This window comes from Phascolarctos cinereus, unplaced genomic scaffold (assembly GCF_003287225.1).
Source record: "Phascolarctos cinereus isolate Bilbo 61053 unplaced genomic scaffold, phaCin_HiC Scaffold_5;HRSCAF=322, whole genome shotgun sequence".
Taxonomy (NCBI): Eukaryota; Metazoa; Chordata; class Mammalia; order Diprotodontia; family Phascolarctidae; genus Phascolarctos; species Phascolarctos cinereus.
The window spans coordinates 383208537-383219407 of NW_027555958.1; the positions used below are offsets into that span (position 1 = coordinate 383208537).

At 37.9% G+C, this 10871-nt stretch overlaps 1 pseudogene; it reads right to left on the reverse strand.

Annotated features, from left to right (window-relative positions):
* Positions 1–463: 463 nt before the first annotated feature.
* Positions 464–1963, reverse strand: LOC110219644 (coiled-coil domain-containing protein 112 pseudogene; annotated as a pseudogene).
* Between the last annotated feature and the right edge of the window lie 8908 nt (positions 1964–10871).

The following is a 10871-nucleotide window of genomic DNA, read 5'->3' on the forward strand; positions in this document are numbered from 1 at the left end:
GAAAAAGTTTTACTTTGCCTTCTCTTCCTCTGCCAGTGGAGACCTAGTAGTTTCCATTGGGCAAGTCCAACAATGGTTACCTAGAAGACACCTACAACTTTTCTGGGAAACTCCATATAAACTAAAATATAGCCCAAATATGGATAGTCCTTCTTACTCAGTTTATATGGACCCACCTTTTCTGGTCATTTCAGAATAATAGAATTTAAAAGTACCAGTCTCTGCTTGACTACCTCCAAGCAAGCAATCCTGAGACTCTAATGGGTAGAGATGGATACTTGTCAAACTGATAAGATTTGGGGAAGTGGGGCGAGAGAGGCATGGAGGAACAGATGAAAAAGAATTATAAGCGTTCTTTCCCTTCAATCTGAGATCTCTCTACCTCGGAAATTTTATTTTATTTTATTTTATTTTATTTTTTTCACATTAATTGGATGGCAATTTTTATTTGTTAAATTCTCTTCTATAATCCTTGTCTCCAGGTGGGAATAGCCCTATGTGGTATATGTAGAAGAAACCTTTCTCTTTTGTATGTTCTTACCATCCTTTGGTAAGTTTGTACAACCTGGATGGATCCCGACTAACATTAACTTCAAACTTTTTTCTTAATTTTGCCCATCTTCTTTCTTTTTCTATCATTTTCTTTTTCTTTGCTTGTCTCTCCAGAATTTTTAATTCAAGTTTATGTAGATCTCTCTCTTTAAACTTAATTATTTCATTTGTAGCCATTTTTCTTCTTCCCTTTCAGTCTTCTCTTTCATCTCCTTTTCAGGTTTCAACAATTCTTCCTGTTCTTTCTTCTGTTGAGTATATTTTTCTAGCAGTAATTTTAGGTAAAATTGGCCCTGATGTTCTCTGTTGTTTTCTCTCTTTTTCCTCTTCTTCTTTTAATTGAAATGCTTGTTTCATAGATAATTCCATCATTTTCTGCTTTTTCCAGGCTTCAGTTGCCAATTTCTGTTTCTTTCTCTGCTCCTCTTTTTGTTTTGAGGAATCTTCTTGTTGAAGATCATTAGTCATAAGTACTTCCTCTGACTTTTCTTTCAACATCAACAATTCTTTTTTTTTCTTGCTGCTTCTTTGTTTTCCATTTCTGAATAGACTCTTTTTTTCTTTCTTCTAAAGATAGAAATTTTTGATACCATTTCTCATGTAGCTGAACCTCCTCTTCTGTCCTTCCAGGTAGGTACTCTAGAACTTCTTTCACATAGCTGGGCTTCCCTTTATGCTTATTTCTCACTTTTAGAAAATACTGATGATCATAATCATCCCATCCCCCTTGTCGTCCTCCTGCTTGCTGAAGGAACTTTTCAAATTCTACTTCTTCTTCAGGAAGATTATTTGGCATCACTATATCCAAGGGAACTCTGCTTGATGGTACTTTGAAAGGTCTCTCTGTTCCTGAATTACTCAATGTCCAGATCTCTGTTTTTCTCTGTAAAGCATTTAGTTCATTAGTAGTTATTTTCTCTTCTTTAATAAGTTCTTCGTATATCAGTCTCTGCTCTTCTTTAAAAGTATTGATTGCATTTTCAACTTCTTCCATCATTTCTCTCAGTTTTTCAACAAATTCTGGTGTAGATTTTACATCTTTTAACTGCTGTTGAAGCCTCTTTACATTGTTATGTATTTTTGTCAGGTGTTGGATTTTAGTTCTTTCTGTTTTCCTGCTGTTAACTAGTTTATGTTCAAGTTCTTCCAACAGGATAAAATCTATTCGGAAGTCATTTTTTTTGTTGTAGAGATGACCATTTTTATCTTTTTCTGCTGTACGTATGAATTCAGTTTGCTTGGCCTGATCAGTTTTCTGCTTCCAGTTACGTAACTGAAAAGGTCGAACTCCATCTTGAGTACCTGAATAGCTGTCATTCTGCGATGGTCCCGCTGTTGGAAGTGCCGTGGCCAAGGTCTGAGATCTGGCCTCTGCAGTAGCCACCGCCACTACGGTAGTCAATGCAGCCATCTTTCAACAATCTTTCTGGTGTGGATAGAGAATTACCTCTGAAATTTTAAAGTCCCGTGCCACTTTTCCTAAACATCATGGCCAAATACTATCTCTAGTGTTATTTTCTGTCATTTCTATTTCTCTAGCAGAATTTAACTAAATAGGGTGGGCTTAGCTTCCTGTCCATTTAGATTGTACACCATTAAAGGGTTGTCACTTTCCACTGTGGGACCAGCTCTATTTTAGAGGCAGAGAATGCAGTCCTAAGGCATATTTATATATCAGTTTGTAAATCACTTTAGAATCCTTTGGGATGGCAGATGCTGAGTAAATATGTTATTTATTATTTATCAACTTCATCCTCTTAATGGTCCCTCCTGACTATGCAGAGTAAATTGAGAAGAGGGCTGGGTGTAAGAAGTACCATGTGACTCCCTTTGAGTCAATGGGCTTGGCAACAACAGCTGATCAACAGAATTACCATTATTACCACAAAGTAGTGAGTATGTATAACTTCAAAAGAGACTTATAAGCACAAAGTAGATATGAAATGCACATGAAATCTTCTCTATATCAATCACATGGACATTTTCCAAAATATATTAGAACCTCAATTAATAGAATGTTTGGGAATGGAAGTTTCTAGAAAGTTGAATTTTCTTGTTAAAAGTGGTTATCTTTGACTTTTCATTCTCCCTTACCCCACATATCTAATCAGTTTCCAAATCTTATCATTTTTTTCCTCCACAACATCTCTCCCATGTGTGGCCCTCTCTCCACTAACACTGGACCTTAGTTCAGGTCTTCATACCCTCACTAGTCTGGGCTATTGCAGTCACCTTCAAATTGGTCACCCTCCCTCAACTGTCTTCTCACTCCAGCACATCTTCCATTCCGCTATCAAAGTGATTTTCTTAAATCACAGATCTGACCGTGTCAGAACCACCTTCTCCTTCTCAATTGCCTGCAATGGTCCCCTATTACCATGAGTATCAAATACTAACTCCTCCATTTCATATTTAAAGTTCTTCACCTCGTGGCCCCTTCTTACCTTTTTGTTTTTCTTAGATATCACTCCCCTCTCACATACTCTACAATCTAGCCCTATTGTCTTACTTGCTGTTTCATGCACATACTCCAGAAGACACAGAAGCACAGGAGTGCATTTCCTCTGTTTACCATGCCTGGAATGGACTTCCTCCTGGCTTCCACCTGCTAGAATCCCTGATTTCCTTCGAGGTTCAGCTCACCCACTTTTTATATGAAGCTTTCAGTCCCCCAACTAATAGTGCCTTCTCCACCAAAAAATTACAGTGTATTCATTTTGCTTTTATTCTGAATATACTTTTATATGTTCACATTGTCTTCCCCATTAGAATGTAAATTCCCCGAGGGCAGAGGCTATTTCACTTTTGTCTTTTAATCCCCAGTGTTTAGCCTGGTGCCTGGCAGAGAGTAAAAATTTGATAAATGCTTACTGATTGATTGATGGATATAGTGAAGGCAAGAGCAGCTGGAGTATATTATACATAATAGGGTCATAGCATAGGTTAATATTATTTATTATGACTTCGTTTGCATTTCTTGCCTTGATTGTCCTTATAAGAATGTCCATTAGGGAGTGGCTTAGCTTTATAGAAGCTGATATGCAACAGATCTTATTGCCTCTAAAAAAAATCAGTTAAGCAGGAAGTCAGCCAATAAACATTTGTTCAGCAGCTATTATGTGCCAGACATCATGCTAAGTACCAGGGATCTAAATATAAAAAAGAAAGATAATCCTTGTCCTCAAAGAACTTACAATCTAATGGGGGAAGACTGCTTGGTGGTTGTCCTTAGTTCTCAAAGAGGACCAAAATGACGTCAAGTATGCTGGAATCAAGGTACATTGTGTCCGACCATGACCGATCAGAACAATAGGAGCTTGGAATGCTCTGCCACAGGTCAGGCACAAACAGTCCATAGGAACGTTTGGAGTAGAGATGTCTCTAAATTTGCTCATCTCACATTTCTTTTGATCTACTGAAATTATACTTTACTTAAAGAGGACAGACCCTTCTTTGATTTGGGCACACCATCCTGGGTGGTCCTTTGCCAGTGTCTCCCATGTCTCACAGTGGATTCCAAAGTTCTTCAGAAGGATCTTGAAGGTGTCCTTGTATTGCTTCTTCTGACCATCATGTGAATGCCTGACTTGTGCGAGTTCTCCATAAAATAGTCTTTTAGGCAAACGTACATTTGGCACGTGAACAACGTGGTCAGCCCATTGGGGTTTTGCTCTCTGTAGTTGAGTTTGAATGCTTGGCAGGTTAGCTCAAGAAAAGACCTCAAAAATAAGAAAATAACTGTTTACAAACAAGCGGTATATAGCACATACAGAATGTCTGACAGCTTCTATTAGTCTCATTCCACATCTGTGGTCCAGAACAATGTTGCACCTTTAAGCACAATGCCTGGCTCACAGTAAGCACTTAATAAATGTTTATTGATTGATTGGTTATAGTAAAGGCAGGCCATTGTATTGATAGAAAATCTGTTATCTTTTAATGTTTTCCTTTACATTATTGTTTTCATTTTGTGAATAACAGTTCACTCTTGGTTCCTCTTACTTTATTCTGTATCACTTTGTACATGGTTGACTATGTAACTTTGAATCCTACATATTTATGGTTACATATGGTGTAATAATACTGTTACATTCATATATAACAACTTGCTCAGCTTTTCCCAAAGGATAGGCTCCCACTGTGTTCCCAGATTGCTCACTACCACAAAAAGTTACCATAATCTTTCTCACACACAAACCTTGTAGTTATCTGCTCTTCTGCTCAGGTATCTTCAGGGGCTCCCTATTACCCTGCTGAGTAGAGTTCACTGCCTTTGTCTGGCACCACTCTACCTTTCTATTCTTATCTCATATCCTCCCCTCCATGCATAGCCCACTGCTGTCACACTGGTCTCCTCTGGTCTCTTCTTTGCCTTGTGAACATTCTGCCTCAATTTCTTGGTTCACAATGTTCCCTATACTTGGAATGCCTACTCCTTTCTTGTTTGCCCACTACATACCCACTCAGCCTTGAAAGCCTGCCTTGCATCGTGAGACCACCTCTGACTCTCCCCTACCACCATGACTGTCTTCTCCTCAGACCTCACAAAGTACTTTGTAATATGTGCATCCTGAATTGCAATTATGATTGCCTTTGTCTTGTCTGTCTTTTTGATTTTAAATTCCAGGTGGACAGTGACAATGTCTTATCTAAACTTTGAATCTCCCCATCACCCACCCACCCCCACCCTGCACCTAGCACAGTGCTCTGCCCTTAGTATGCACTTAATGAATACCTGTTGAATGAATGAATGAATATGAACAGTTCCAAATCTTTCATCTCCATCATAGGGGTACTATGGTTCCATTATTCACAATGTGTTCCAGCTGCATTTGTCTTCGTAATACTGATACATATGTTCTCATTTGTATTCAATATTGAATGAATAATGGTACAAATAAGAGAACAAGGACCAATGGAGAAATTCAGAGCTTCGTCATGCTGTGTGGCAAATACCCATTCATTACCTGGTAGGTATGTCACTGACTATGTTATTGATTGTCTTTTGCAAATTAGCCTGATTGGGATTTGTATAAAAAAAACCCCCTTCATATTCAGGGGAGTCAGAGCGATGCAGTAGATAAGAGTGTCAGCAAGGCGTAGATTTGGATCCCACTCTAATATGTACTAGCTAGCTGTGTGGTCATGGGCAAGCTGCTAAATCTCTCAGTTTCCTCTTCTATAAAATGGGAATAATAATACCTAAGTATCTCCTCCACAGGGCTGCTATGCAATTCAAATGAAATCATCTCTGTAAAGTGCTTTGTAAATCTTAAAACACCACACAAATGTGAGCTATTATGTTTAAGCCTGGGATAGATTGTAAACTTCTAGAAGGCAGGAATCACATCTTCTTAGCTCATTTTGTCCAGTCCCAGTAGAGGACTACTTGCAAACAGAGCTTAATATTTGCTTTTGATAACCATGAAGAAGACCTGAGAAGCCAAAGTTAAAAGATTGCATAAAGGCAAAATGTTGTCATGTTGTAGCGACTATAAAGCAATTATAGGGGTTTATTTCTGGATCTGGAGGCATATTTAGATAGCCAGAAATTTCTGCCACTTGATCATTTGTAACTGAGGAAGATTTGACCTCGGACAATTGCTAAATGATAGCAAGAGAAGCGTGTGTTAGACTTGCTTATGTCCAGTCCTTCTTTCCAGTCCTTTTCCACATTATTCCATATGATAGGAAAGGAGCCATGGTGAAGTTGTAGTGTGGGTGATGGGGAGAGTGCCATTGCTATGAACAGAAATAAATGTTCACGTGGACTATTTGTGCCTGACCAGTGGCAGATCCTTCCGAGTTCCTATTGGTTAGATCAGCCACAATTGGACACATTGTACCCTAACCCTGATATAGTGATGTTATTCTGGTCCTCTTTGAGCCTGCAGGACAAACAACCAACCAATTTGGAACGTATTGGATTTGAGGTATCACCAGGGTATCAAGATGATGATGTTAGGCAGGCAGTAGAAAATGTGAGACTGGGCTTGGGACAGAGATTGGCATTTGTATTTTATTAAATGAAATTTATTTCAGTGATATCTCCAGTTATGTAGGACATTGAATTGGTACCAGAGAAGAAAAAAAGCACTTTGTTTTCTGTCAGTATCCTCTGACTCTCCCTCTCCCTCTCCCTCTCCTTTTCCCTTTCCTGTCTCTGTCTGTGTCTCTCTCTTTACTACATTTATCCCTCTCTGCCACCCCTTACCATATTGTAATTTTTACTTTTAGGATCTCCCTCCAAAGATATCAGTCCTCATACCACCAACATTATCCTTTCCCATCCATGATTTGGTTTATACTTAACATCGCTGAGAAGTTGAGATGGGCAGGCCACATCACTGTCCTTTTACTGATAGACCCAATTATTTATCCGCTATTTCCTTCATTAGAATGTGAGCTCCTTGAGGACAAGGACTATTTTTGGCCTTTCTTTGCATCCCCAGTGCTTTGCACAGTGATGTTCCCATAGAAAAGCACTTAACAGGGGCAGCTAGGTGGCCGCAGTGGATAAAGCACCAGCCCTGGAGTCAGGAGGACCTGAGTTCAAATCCAGACTCAGACATATAGTACTTCCTAGCTGTGTGATTCTGGGCAAGTCACTTAACCCCAATTGCCTTACTAAAAAAAAAAAAGTCTAAAGAAAAGCACTTAACAAATGCTTTGTTGACTGACTAATAATTAAAATGATAACAATAGAGCTAGGGACTGCACCTGAGATTTCACTGGTAGAGGGAATTTCCAGATGAAAAACTCCTTGTTGCCCACATAAGTGGTCACCTTCTATGCAAAGAGTTGCCTAGAGTACTTAGAGATGAAGTGACTTGCCCTGGGTCACACAGCCCATATGTGTCAGCAGCTGGACTTGGACCCAGCCTGTCTCTGGGGTGACTCCTCCATCCACTACACCAGGCTTGCTCTCTGGAGTGGTACCAATAATACTATTAATAATTGTTCACATTTGCCTAGCACTTTATAGTTTACAAGGTGCTTCACCTATGACTTAAGATGGAAAGAAGCTACATATGTGATTTGCCCCAGTTCATCAGGCATATTTTTGGTGAAGTTGTATTAGAATCTTGATTTTGTAAGCCGGGCACCTTCACAAGGTTAAAGGATAAAGCCTTCTCTGGGGACTTTGAGGATGTCTTCTCTACAGGAAACCTGTTTATCTCTGCTTATGGAAAAGCAGTTTATCAGAAAATATTTGACTGCTATAGCTAAATGCAGTGTTCCCTGGTATGATGAAAACTGACTTTTATAGAAATTGCTTAGTACCTTCATTTACTGAGTTTCTTAAAAAAATCTTTTTATAAAAAATTCTTCAAATAATGTCTCATTACAGTAGAATAGTGTTGATAGTAGATGCCATTCCATGGCCAAATTTTTTAAAAAGGTAAATTCTATCTAAAGAATAAGACATAATTATAGGACTGATGTCAACTCCTCTAATAAACTGATGGCCATTTTTGTCAATGAACTGTCAAAGGAGCCATCCCCACACAGACACCAGATACCCTTACAAAGGTTCACCTGTCTCCTCAGTTTGGCATTTCCTTGATTCAAATCCAGACAGCATGAGAAGCCCCTCTAAGAGTTGCTGGCAGTAGACAGAGATAGAAAATTACAAGAAGATAATAGCTCTCTTGGGTGGCTAGTATCGAACCTAGTAACTTCCCTTGTCAGAACACTTAGAAAGAAGGTAAGAGTTGCTTTGGAAAGCACTGAGGTAGTTAAACAGGCTGTTTAAGAAATGGATGCTATATGCATAGGTCTTAAAATATTTACTGTGACTTCAGCTGCAGTTTATCATCTGCACTAATGACAACTTGCACTAAACTGTATGTTTACAAGTTTGTTGGATAATCCAAAGCACTCTCTATGGAAAGTATTGGAAAATTGGCCTTATTAGGAAAAAACCTAAACCATTTCAATTTGTATGTTTAAGATTGTTGAGCCATATTACATTTTGTCTGCATATTACCCACTGGGATAGTCAAATATCATTTGCTTAGCAAAGTCAGGGTCAGCTAACCCAATTTTCTTTTTAAATATATTTACTGTCAGGTAGAGGCTTCCCTTCCCCTCTCAAATAAGCAGCTACTTAGCATATGCTGAGTGGAAGCTTTAGGTTTTATAAACCAGCCATCTTTAGACAAATTCTCTATACTTCAGGGCTAACCTAAGTTCTAGTTAAAATCTAAAAGATTAATAAATTAGCTTTAAAAATGATTTTAAATGATTTCTTCACAATTTACACAGTGACTTTAATAATGCACATGAAAACAACACTTAATGGTAATTGAACTAAAATCAATTACAATGAATAATCTTGGTCTAGGAGAACAAATGATGGATGTAACTTTTCACTTCTTCAACTTTGGGCATATTGCTAAGGTTCTGTGGGCCTCATTTTCATCATCTGTAAAAAGAGGATGTTGGACTAGATGATCGAGGTAGGAGTGATGTGTGTAGAATGCTGCATACCCTGTCCTTTGTTAGTTTTGCTTAACTTTTTTCTTTGTTACAAAGGGAGATTCAGTGGGAATGGTGGTGGTGGTGGTTGTGGTGGTGGTTGTAGAGAAATTAACTATGATATAAAAAGCAAGAGGCATCAATAAAAATTTAAAAGTAAATAAATTCATTCAAGCCTATCTCTTTTTACTAAGTTTCTTAAATACCGTTGTGAACTGAGCACAAAGTCCAATTGAGAATGGCTCATTCATATGGCTAGAACTTCAGAGGAAGATAAAAATGGTATGGTACTTATTATGTGCTCTTGTGCCAGCTGCTGACAGTGATGAAAGCAAGAAGGCTGAGACTGTGCAGCCTAATAGACGAACTAGACATGGTGAGTCTATTTTTCTCCAAATACAAGAGAGTGAGTTTATGTGCCCATGTACCTCTCGGTTAAATTGACTGAAGTTTCTTTTCCCACATCTTGAGGCACCTAAATAATAATCACATTAGGAACTCTCCTTTCTCAAGGATGTGAGAATAAGGACCTTCCTAATACCAAAATGGACTTTGTTTTGTATTTGCTGCTTACAATAATAACCAGACCATTGGTTCATTCCACTGAACTTTCAAGCTTCTGGTCAGCTGTGTGTGGTCCCATGAGATTAGGTAAGTTCAATTATCCCTGCTACAAGGTCCAATGTAAAGCCACCTTATAAATGCAAGATATTTACTGCCCCTTCCCCAAAGGAGATCTCTATTTATGTAATTTAAAAAAAACACTTCTGTTTCTTGTTGTATTAATTTGAGTGTTTTACATTCAGGTAGATAACCCTAAATTTCTTTTAGTACTTAGTTTTTCTAGTGTTTGGGTATAGGAGATTCTGGTCATTTTTTTCTTCAGTGGTTTTGCCTTTTAATTTTGATATTTGATTTCCCTCTTTCTTCTTTTACATTAGGCTAGCTAAAGGTTTCTTTATTTTATTAGTCTTTTCAAAGAACCAATTTTTGGTCTTATCAAATCTTTATTCTTGTTCTTTTCATTTTATTTCTCTTTTAATTTTCAAGATTTCTTCTCCCTGCTTATTTTAAGTTTACCTCTCGATTTTATAGTTTTTCAGATTGTATACTCAAGTTATGAATGTTCTTTTCTATTTTGTTCATTAATGTCTTCAGTAATGTAATTTTCCCTCTGAGTACTGCTTTAGTTTTATCCTAGAAATTTTGGTATGTTGGCTCGTGATTATCTTCATAGCTTTTAATATGACTACTTTCAGACTCCAGTTCAATTAATTTAACAAGCATTTATTAAGTAGCTATTATGTGCCAGGCAGCGGGGCATAGTGAATTGACAGTCAGCCTTAAAACCAAGAACACCTAAGTTCAAATCCTACCTTTGATACATGCTGGCCGTGACCCTGATCAAATTCACTTATCCCCAGTGTGCCAAACATTTCCCTAAGAAGCTATGATACAGAACAAAGGCAGATCTGCATTGGTAGGGGTAATTCATTTCCTCAGAGTTCCTTATACCAATGGAATTCCAGGTGTAGACAAAACTGTGCCAGATTCTGTGCTTCTGAATAATCTATCTAATTTTCTCCCATTAAAAAGCCTTAAAGAACTGCCTTCAAACTGTATTTGATCAGACTGTATTTGATACTGTTGGTGGGAATAAAACTCTTTAAATGGCACTCTTTTGTTTTAAAATGAGCCTAAATTAATGAGGTAATGATATTAAAGAAAATCATCTCTGCTTCTTTGTCCTCACATTGGCCACTAGATGGAAGTGTCTTACAAGAATACTGTATAGGCATAGATTGTAAGTCTTATGAGTGACATCTCTATTTTAGTCA